The sequence below is a fragment of the Tachyglossus aculeatus genome, chromosome X2 (assembly GCF_015852505.1).
Source record: "Tachyglossus aculeatus isolate mTacAcu1 chromosome X2, mTacAcu1.pri, whole genome shotgun sequence".
NCBI lineage: Eukaryota > Metazoa > Chordata > Mammalia > Monotremata > Tachyglossidae > Tachyglossus > Tachyglossus aculeatus.
The window spans coordinates 124,519-134,776 of record NC_052100.1 but is presented as its reverse complement, the minus strand read 5'-3'; the positions used below and the strand labels follow the sequence as shown (position 1 = coordinate 134,776).

Below are 10,258 nucleotides of genomic sequence, written 5' to 3'. Positions count from 1 at the left end.
CCCGGCCCTGTGCCGGCCAACTCCGGGCCCCGGCGGGCTCGCCGGTGACTCACGACCGGCGGCTCCTCCAGCCCCGAGAGACGGGGGGCCCGGCCAATCCGCGGGCCTGCTGGCCCCCCGGGCCCCGCCCAGACCCGTCCCGCCTTTCCCCGGCCTGCTCCGGGCTGGAGAGCTCGATCCGACCCGTGTCCCTGTCCCAATCAATCAGTCGTATTGATTGAGCGCTTACTGTGTGCAGAGCACTGGACTAAGCGCTTGGGAAGTCCAAGTTGGCAACATATAGAGACGGTCCCTACCCAACGGTGGGCTCACAGTCTGAAAGGGGGAGACAGAGAACAAAAGCAAACGTACTAACAAAATAAAATAAATAGAATAGATATGTACAAGTAAAATAAATAGAGTAATAAATATGTACAAACATATATACATATATACAGGTGCTGCGGGGAAGGGAAGGAGGTAAGATGGGGGGATGGAGAGGGGGACGAGGGGGAGAGGAAGGAAGGGGCTCAGTCTGGGAAGGCCTCCTGGAGGAGGTGAGCTCTCAGTAGGGACTTGAAGGGAGGAAGAGAGCTAGATTGGCGGATGGGCAGAGGGAGGGCATTCCAGGCCCGGGGGAGGACGTGGGCAGTCGGACTCCCTCCCTCCCGACCCCGTCCCGCCTCGCCCCCGCCTCCGGCCCAGTCTGTACGGCTGCCCTGGCCTCCGCATCCGTCTCGAAGAGCCCCCACTTGGTCCCGGGCCGCACCCCCGACCGTCAGACTAAAGGGGGAGGTGCCGCCACTTTCCGGCCCCGATGCCGCCCCCCGACCTTGCCCTTCCCCCCAGAGTCTGGAGACACTAGTGCTAGGGTTGGTTCTCAGCTGCATAACAGCAATAATAATAATAATAATGCAGTCCCAATCAATCAATCGTATTTATTGAGCAATTACTGTGTGCAGAGCACTGTACTAAGCGCTTGGGAAGTCCCAGAGGGCCGTCTTGCCCGGGCCTGCCGAGGAGGCCGGGCCCCAGCCCCGCTCAGTCCGAACCTCGAGGCTTTGGTTCTGTTCTGGTTGGTGCTGATTGGGTCGGGGACGGCCTTTAAAAGCAGTTCTGGGTTGGGGGAAGGTAGAGGTGTCTGGGCTCCCCAGCCTTCCTCCCCACATCCGTGCACATCTCTGCAGGGGGAGAGTGTTCTTGGGGGTTCAGGCTAATCAATCAAAGATAATAATAATAATAACTGTGGTATTTGAGAATAAGTGTGGCTCAGTGGAAAGAGCACGGGCTTGGGAGTCAGAGGTCATGGGTTCTAATCCCACTCCACCACTTTGCTGTGTGACTTTGGGCAAGTCACTTAACTTCTCTGTGCCCGTTACCTCATTTGTAAAATGGGAATTAAGACTGTGAGCCTCACGTGGGACAACCTGATCACCTTGTATCTCCCCCAGTGCTTAGAACAGTGCTTTGCACATATTAAGTGCTTAACAAATACCATTATTATTATTATTATTATTAGTTATGCTCTTACTATGTGCCAGGCACTGTACTAAGTGCTGGTAGTGGATACGAGCAGATCGGATTGGGCGCAATCTTTGTCCCACATGGGGCTCACAGATGAGGGAACTGAGGCTAAGAGAAGTGAAATGACTTGTCCAAAGCCACACAACAAGCAAGTGACAGAGTCGGGATGAGGCCCGTGCTCTATCCACTCTGCCATATTTCTTCCCCTCTAACCATGCCCTCGTCCAGCAGAATTAATGGTAAGGGTTTTCCTGAGGGTTCCCGTGGGGCGTTCATTCCCCACTCCCCAACCATTCGCCCCTTGGGCTCATCCCGGCTCTCCTCCCGAGTGGTCAGAGCCGGCAGGAAGTTAGACCCCTGCTTGGGACGAAATCTCAGACCTAAAGTTGGATCCAACATTCTCCCCCTCTGAAATCTAGCCCATGTAGCTGCGGGGTGTTGTTGTGGGGGACGAAGGAGAAGGTTTCATCCCTTATAACTGGGTTCCGGGGGGCGGGGGGCTCCTCCGGCCTCCATTGTCGCGTGGTCAGGAACGGCGCACAACTCAGCAGTGCCCACAAGGTGGCAGCACCCACCCTCATCATCCTTTCCTCGACCTGGAGGCTCCTCAATCAATCAATCAATCAATAATAATAATAATAATGATGGTATTTGTTAAGCGCTTACTATGTGCAAAGCACTGTTCTAAGCGCTGGGGAGGTTACAAGGTGATCAGGTTGTCCCAAAGGGGGCTCACAGGATTAATCCCCATTTTACAGACGAAGTAACTGGGGCCCAGAGAAGTGAAGTGACTTGCCCAAAGTCACACAGCTGACAATTGGCGGAGCCGGGATTTGAACCCATGACCTCTGACTCCAAAGCCCATGCTCTTTTGCACTGAGCCATGCTGCTTCTCTAATCAATCAATCATATTTATTGAGCGCTTATTGTGTGCAGAGCACTGTACTAAGCGCTTGGGAAGTACAAGTTGGCAACATATAGAGACAGTCCCTACCCAACAGTGGGCTCACAGTCTAAAAGAAAAAAAATAAAAATTGAAAATGAAGGAGATTTTTCATCTCCCGCGTCTCCCCTGCCGCCCTCCTCGCCCCGGACGCCAGGTTCCGTCCAGTCCTTCGTCCCCCCCGGCTGGGTCCCAAGGCCTCCGTCCTTCACTCTCCCTGCCTTACTCTCCTCCAGTGGAACCGTCATTGGTGAAGCTAATGGGCGGGGGATGGAGGAGTCGAATCTGGGCCCCGAAGGGTCTCGAGTGTGATGTGGCTGTCCAGGGCCCAGCTCCCCCTTGGCCTGGGGCTGGGGTTGGTGGGTTGATCAGTGTGGGAAGAGCAAAGCCCCGCCTGCAGGAACCACCGATGGGGTTAGGGTTTCGCCCTCTTTGCAGAATCAAGCGCTGGGATCGGTACCTCATTTTATTTCTCTTGCAGCCATCTCGGGCCCGTGTGCAATTCCGATGTGGCCTATGTCGGGGTGGGGTGGGGCTGGCGGTGTGTGTGTGTACGTGTGTGTGAGAGTGGCGTTGTTCACCTGGTCCTGTGAGACTCCAGGGTGTGGGAGGGGACACATACTGATTTCGGGATCCCTTCACATTTTGGTGGTTCCGGCTCTGGCTGGCCCCCTGCCCCCCGTAATGGGCTAGTTTAGACGATAAGCCTCCATGTAGGCAGGGAACGTGTCTACCAACTCTGTTGTATTCTTCCAAGCGTTTAGTACAGTGTTCTGCACCCAGTAAGTGCTCTATAAATTCGATTGATTGACCGATAATCCCGTTTTACAGTCGGAAACACTGAGGGAAGCACAAAAGACACCAGGACCCTTGTCTGGGGACCATGCTGAGGGGTGGAGAGGGGTAAGAGGGAGAAGAATCGAGGGGGTTCGGATCACGGGCGAAAATGAAGGGAGTGGGGTCCGGATCACAGGCAATCAATCCATCAGTAGTATTTATCGAGCGCTTACTGAGTGCAGAGGACTGTACTAAGCGTTTGGGAGAATACAGTAGAAGAGAGTTGCTAGGCATGTGCCCTGCCCACACGAACTTACAGTCTAGAGACAGAGACGAGGAAGCCAGATACGAGGTATGGGCAGAAATGGGAGGGCGGGGTCCGTATCACAATCCCTGTTCCACATGGGGCTCACAGATGAGGGAACTGAGGCACAGAGAGGCGAAGTGACTTGCCCAGAACCACACAGCCTCACGCGAGACGGGAGGGGAGGGGAAGGGGTCCGGGTCGCGGGTAAAGACGGGAGGAACAGGGTACGGGTCACGGGCAGAAACGAATTTCCCTCTCAGTCTCGGTTCCCCGTTTGGACTTCCCCGGCACTGCCTGCTACCGTTCGAGGTGAGTCATATTCAAGTGCATACGCACATTCAGTCACATACAGTCGCACGCATGCACGCACGGGCAAACATAGTGATGGCCCTGCCTGCCTGTGAGTAGCACTTGGGTAGCTTTTTTACACTTCTCCTCAGCTCCCACATTTATTCAGTTCTACGCTCGCATTTTTGAATTACCGTAGGTGCTGTTATATCTGTCGCCCCATTAGAATGGAAGCTCCCGGTGGGCAGGAAAGGTGTCACTTGCTGGTTTCGTGCCTTCCAGCCGCCCAGCCCAGGGCGCAGTGCAAACCCGGTGCGATCCACACATTCGTGCCCACACTCGCATGTGCCCGCCGACACCCGGCCACCCTGTAATCGCTGGGTGAATGGTGCGAACTCCCATACTAAGGGAATAGAGCGTGAATTCAAAGAGGCTGTCGCCCCTGCACACGCTCACAGCCCCCACACCGATACCCAGAGGCGGCCGCACGCCCCCAGCCCTTTCAGGAAGTGGCGCGGCGGGGCGGGGTTAGAAAGTGGGGAGGCGGTGGGGAGACGAGCGCGGCTCCGCGGATGAGCCAGTAACCTGCTGGCCCCGAGGCCCGCTTGCCCTCGCCCGACGCGGCCGCTGGCGGGCAGCCCTCCGGCCTTCTGCCCTCCGGCCGTCCCTCCGGCTGTCCCTCCGGCCGTCCCTCCCTTCCCCGGCGCCTCCACCCCCGGCTCCGTCCGTCCGGGGTCCCGGGGAGGCTGGTCCAGGTGAGTCACCGCCCCCGGGGCTGGGCGAGGCCGGGCCCGGCTGGGCCGAGGCGGCGCGGGGGGAAGTTGCGGCGGGGCCCCGATCGGGGCGGGCTGGGCCGGGGCCGGGACCCAGGGCCACGGGGCGGGGAAGTCGCCAAGCGGGGTGTCGGGGCGAACAGACGGAGCTTCCTTCCCTGGCTATGGGCAGCGCCGGGATCCTGACCCCGGAGAGACCCCCGCCCTTGCCCCGTTGGACCCGGCTAAGCCGAAGGCCCCCATCCCCCCCGGCTCTTCCCTTCCGCTCTGAACCCTCGTCCCCTGACCCCGCCGCCCCCCGCCACACACACACCAACCAGCCTCCCGGATTTCTTCTTCCAGACCCTCTACGGGAGGGTCCCGCGGAGAGAGGAAGGGGCGTCGGGGGCGGTGGGGCTGCAGACACCAAAGGGTTAAGTCGCGCTGCACGGGCTCAGGCGCTGCCCGCCCCCGGGTGCCAGTGTGTGCGTGGGCACAGCCCGGGCTGAGGCTCCTGCCGGGCATGTCGCCGAGCGGGGGACATATGGGAGAAGGGAGGTCCCCGCCCCCATCCGCGCCCCCGTCTCTGCCCCCCTGGGGGCTGGAACGCCCCCGGCCTGGAGGGCGGGCAGAGTCGATGCCAAGGGCTGCCCGGGGCTCGCCCCTCACCACCGCATCCACGTGCGAGAGGGCCGCCAAATCCAGGAATCGTTTAAAGGGGCCCGGGGAGCGGAGTAGGTTGGGCCTGGGGCTCTCTTGGGTCCCGATCCCCTCCACTCCTTCACTGACTCTCAGGGGTCAGGCCACCTGCCTCAGTTTCCTTAGGGCCTCCCTCGAAAATGGAAATGCGGGGCGGGGTGGGGAGAGGCACTCCTAAATTCCTTACCCTGAGGCGTCGGCTTCTCCGCTGGACACCGGCTGCAATGTTTCTGCCCTCCCTGCCTCAGCTTCTCTCCTTGAAATGGGGGAGAATCCCTGCCTCTTCCGAAGGGAAGGGATTTGCCGGAGGAGAGGAATGGTGCCTGGATTGGGGTTTGGATTGAATTGCTGCCAGGGCGTTTTAGGGGCACAGCTGGGCCGGAGGGGACCCACCGGGTGTCTGGCAAGGCTGACCAGAGAGAGCAGCTGGCGTGGCCCCCAACTCTGGGGCCTCCACCCACGCCCCAGGGCCCCGGGAAAGGGTCCTGTATGTCCCCCTCCTCCCGCGGAGGGACCCCCCGCCCCCTCGCAGCCCTCCGACCCGGGCCCGTGGGCCGTTTTCGGGATAAAGCTGAGTTTTACGCGTGAGGCCGGCCGGTCCTGGAGTCCGGGCCGCAGGGTCAACGCCTACAGGTGGGTCCGCACCTGCTAGGTTAGCACGGGTTCGCAGGTTTGGGGCCCCGCGGAAGGGTGGACCCAGGGGTGTTCGGTGGGGCAGGATCCCCGCCTCCGGGGGAGAAAACAGGGTCTGGAGAGAGACAGATGGACACACACATACACACACACACACACACTCACACATCTCTCGAATCTCCCGAAGCTGCTGAGCCCCAACAGAGGCCTCCTGGGGGACTGAAGCCCCCTCCTCTCGCCACCCCCGCCCTAAGCTTTGCGGCCTGTAGCGCCCTACCCCGGGGCTACTGGGGCCAGGCCCCTGTCTAAGGGCGGAGGAGCCGGTGGAAGGGGCCGAGGAGGTGTGGGGACTTTAACTGCTCGAGGGGCCGCCCCGGCTGTTGTTATGGAAACAGGACTCTACTCGTTCAATCGTATTTATTGAGCGCTTACTGTGTGCAGAGCACCGTACTAAGCGCTTGGGAAGTACAAGTCGGCAACATACAGAGACTGTCCCTACCCAGCAACGGGCTCACAGTCAAGAACTCTTTTTCCCATCGCCGTGCTGGGGTCAGGGGTGCGGACAGGAGGGGCAGGACCCGGCTAAGTGGTCCGGGGGTTGGGGGGGAGCGGTTCGCCCGACCGAGCCTAGGGCTGGAGTCGGTCCACACAGGTGTTTCAGGGGACATGAGGTGTATGGTAGAAAGTTGGGGAACTTATAATAATAATGATGGCACCTGTTAAGCGCTCACTATGTGCCAGGCACTGTACTAAGCGTTCCATCGGTAGAATTTCCTGAGCCCCTGCGGTGGTGCCCAGCAGTGTACTAAGCACTTGTGAGGGCTCGACCAGGAGCGAAAGACGTGGAATCTGCACTCCTAAGGTTTACATTCCAATCCGGGAGGCAGGTGCAATTTAAACAGAATGACAGCAGAGTTTATGGTCGAGTTGGGATTGAGGGAGGTGCTCGCAAAGTGGGAACTCCTAATTCCGGGTACAGGGGAGCTTCATCTCTCAGGGGCCAATTTAGTCTAAATGCTGGTAGAGGTTTTCCCGGGCCCCGCCCTCCGGAACTGCCCGCCGAGGGGGAGGAACTCGGCCCGGGACCGCAGCAAAGTAAGAGGCGGGGGAGGGGAGGAGGAGGAGGAGGAGAAGAAGGAGGAAAAGGAGAAGGGGAAGCCGGCCGGGCAAGGGGAAGTCTGAAGACGTTGACTTTCGAGAGTTGGTTTTCGGGGTTGGGCGGGGAGTTGAGGAGCCTCACGGGAAGGGGCAGGACGTTTCCAGCCTGAGGAGGGGCGGGGCGCGGTCTGGAAGGTGTTTGGGGGAGTCGGAGAGGGTGGGGTCCCTCGTGGGGAGGGGGCGGGAGGACAGCGGGCTTCCCCAGGTCAGCAACCTTCTCACTTTTCGGTACCACTGCAGTCCTCCCCCTCTTTTGTCCCCTGTTTTCACTCTTCCGGCTCCCCCCACCCCCACAGGAAACTGTCCCACGCGCTCCCTGCCCTCGACTTTTCACTCGCAGGTGACTTTGCCCTTGTCTTTACTCAGCTGGGAGGGGCCGGGAGTCTACTTTAGAGGGGGGATAGTGAAGTCAGCCAGTCAATGGTGTTTCTTGAGCGCTTCCTGTGGAGCACTGCCCTAAGAGGTTGGGAGAGGACAATACAGCAGAGTAGGTAGACACGATTCCTGCCCGCTGGGAACTTACGCTCTAGAGGGGAAGACAGCCGCTAAAATAAATTCCAGATACGAACGAAAGTGTTGTGGGGCTGAGGGTGGGGTGAATATCAAGTGCTTGAAGGGTCCTAAACGCTTGGGAAAGTATAATATGATAGAATTGGTAGTCGCGATCCTTGACCACAAGGAATTTACGGTCTAAAGGGGGAGATGGGGATTAACATAAATAACAGATACGGGAAATGGTAGACTATAAGGATATTTGCATAAGTGGTGTGGGACTGGGATGAGTATCCGAGTGTTTAGGTGATGCATAGGGTAGGGCGGGTAGGGGAGATGAGTGTTTAGTCAAGGAAGGCCTCTTGGAGGAAACGCCATTTTAGGAAGGGTTTGAAGGTGAGGAGAGGGGTGACCTGTTGGAAATGCGGGAGGAGGGGGAGTTCCTGGCCCGAAGGGGGACGTGGACCAGTGGTCCGGGGAGTGGTGGACGAGATCGAGGTATAGAGAGTACGGTAGGCGTTAGCCGAGCCGAAAGGGCTGATTGGGTTGTAATAGATCAGCGAGGTAAGGTAGGAGCAGAGAGCTAATTGGATGTGCTTATTGTTATAGTATAGTTTCCCCAGCGCTTAGTACAGTGCTCCACACATAGCGCTTAGTAAATACGATTGCGTGAATGAATGATTTGAAGCCCATGGCAAGCAGTTTCTTTACGATGCGGAGCTGGATGGGCAACCACTGGAGGTTTTTAAGGAGTGAAGAGATGTGGACCGAACGGTTTTTCTAAAAATCGATTCGGGATAAAAGAGTGAAGTATGGACCGGAGAGGGGAAAGGTGTAGGCTCTGATCATTCAGTGGGATTTATTGAGCCAGGGACGGGCAGGTGGAATTAGCGTCTTCGGGCCGAACGTCGGTTGTTCCGAATTGAGAGAAAACGTCCCGCGCCCCTCCGGGATTCCTCCGAGGAGTCCGTGCGCGCTGCCCTGGACCTCACGACTGACAAGTCAATCCCGAGAAGAGAAGGCTAAGGGCCGCTCCCTTGGAGGTCTTGGGGCTGTGGGAGGGAGAAGGGGACCCCCTGGACCGCAGCCTGTCGTGGTCCGGGCTGGGTCGTGGACCTGTCTCCGCATTCGGCCCCTCCCTCTCTCAGCGACCCCGCCCCTCACTTTGGGTTCAGAGGGGATTCTGGTCCCAGCCGGGTCTCCTGGATTAGACCCTCCATAATTTTTCTCCGTGCTCCTTTCCGTCCACCCACCTTATTGATAACAATAATAATAAATGCATTTGTTACTATCATTAATAATAATAACTATGGTATTTGATAAGCGCTTACTACGTGCCAAGCACTGTTCCAAGCGCTGGGGTGGGTACAAGGTAGTCAGGCTGTCTCACGTGGGGCTCACAGTCTTCATCCCCATTTTACAAATGAAGTAACTGAGGCACAGAGAAGTTAAGTGACTTGCCCAAGGGCACACAGGAGACATGTGGGGGAGCCGGGATCCGAGCCCTTGACCTTTGACTCCCAAGCCCGTGCTCTTGCTACTAAGCCAGGCTGCTTGACGTGCGCTTACTATGTACTAAATTAAGCGCTAACTGTGTGTCAGGCATTGTTCTAAGCGCTGGGGTAGATGCAAGATAATCGGGTTGGGTTTAGCACGGCTCGTGCACAGCCTTCCCCCTGCCACGGGAAGGAGGGGAAGGGAGGGGCTCAGGCCCCCCGACTCGGGCCACACAAATTGCGAGGAGGGTCCGCGGGCCGGGTCCGCGGGCCAGGCCCGGATGCTGGAGGGCTCCCCTGGAAAAAAAGTGCCTTTCGGACCCACCCTGATCCCCCGGGCGGGGGCGGGGGCTCTTGGACGGACTGGCGGGCCTCACTACCGCCTTCGGCCAGGGTGGGAGGCGGCCAGGGGAGGACTCAGGGGGAGAGGCAGAGGCGGGCGACCAAGCTCTCCCCACCCCAGTGGGATACACGGCGAGGGGGCGGAAACCGGGTTTAGACCCTAGCCAAATCGCCCAAGAGACTCCATCTCCCTCCCTCCGTCTCGGTCCTTTGTCACCTGCCCCGATCCCTGGCCGCCTCCCCCAATTCCATCCCTCCGCGCCTCATTTCTTGGACCAGATTCGCCGTCGATCAAATCCATTTCTCCCCCTCCCCTCCCCCGCCACCCCATCTTCATCTCTTGCTGTTGCTTAGCGACCAGGATGCGGAACGCAGTCGCCCCCGCAGCGGGTTCGCCTGGAAACTGGTCCCCGATCAGAGCCGGGCCGGGGGGTTCGAGGGCTCTCGCTCTTCTCCCTCGCCCCCCGACCCGCCCAGCCCGCTCCTGCCCCCGCTGCCTCTGGTTCTAATTCAGGGTTCGGGACCAAGAGATGAGGGAGGAGGACAAGGAGGAGGAGGAGGGGTGGGTTTGCTCGGCTCCCGGGGCAGGTGTTTGATCCCCCTCCCACCCATCCCGCTCAGCAGTGGCTTCCAGTTCCCTTCCCTGACTGCCGCCCCCTGAACACCTGGCGGGCTTTAGGGGCTCAGTGGGGCCCCGGCGCTCTGGGTGCGAACCCTCCCGCCGACCTCGGCCCTGGCAAGCTTATGCTTCCCGGAGGCCCACGAAGCCAGGTGCCCGCGCGTGAGCTCGGCCCCAGCACTGCAGCTCTGAGTCACAGCCTGGAGGCGGCCCGGTTCTTTGCCTGGTATTAACGGGGGGCGGGGGGAG

The 10,258-nt window shown here is 59.1% G+C and overlaps 1 protein-coding gene across 2 annotated transcripts in view; it reads left to right on the top strand.

Moving 5' to 3' along the window:
• The first annotated feature begins 4,389 nt into the window (after positions 1 to 4,389).
• The window catches only part of PTK2B (protein tyrosine kinase 2 beta), a 36,740-nt gene continuing 30,871 nt past the window's right edge, over positions 4,390 to 10,258 (top strand). The window contains exon 1 of one of the 2 annotated variants that reach the window (XM_038770935.1): positions 4,390 to 4,573. The gene's annotated coding sequence lies outside the window, so the exon portion shown is untranslated. The remainder of the gene's footprint in view (positions 4,574 to 10,258) is intronic. The other variant, XM_038770934.1, reaches the window with a different exon arrangement.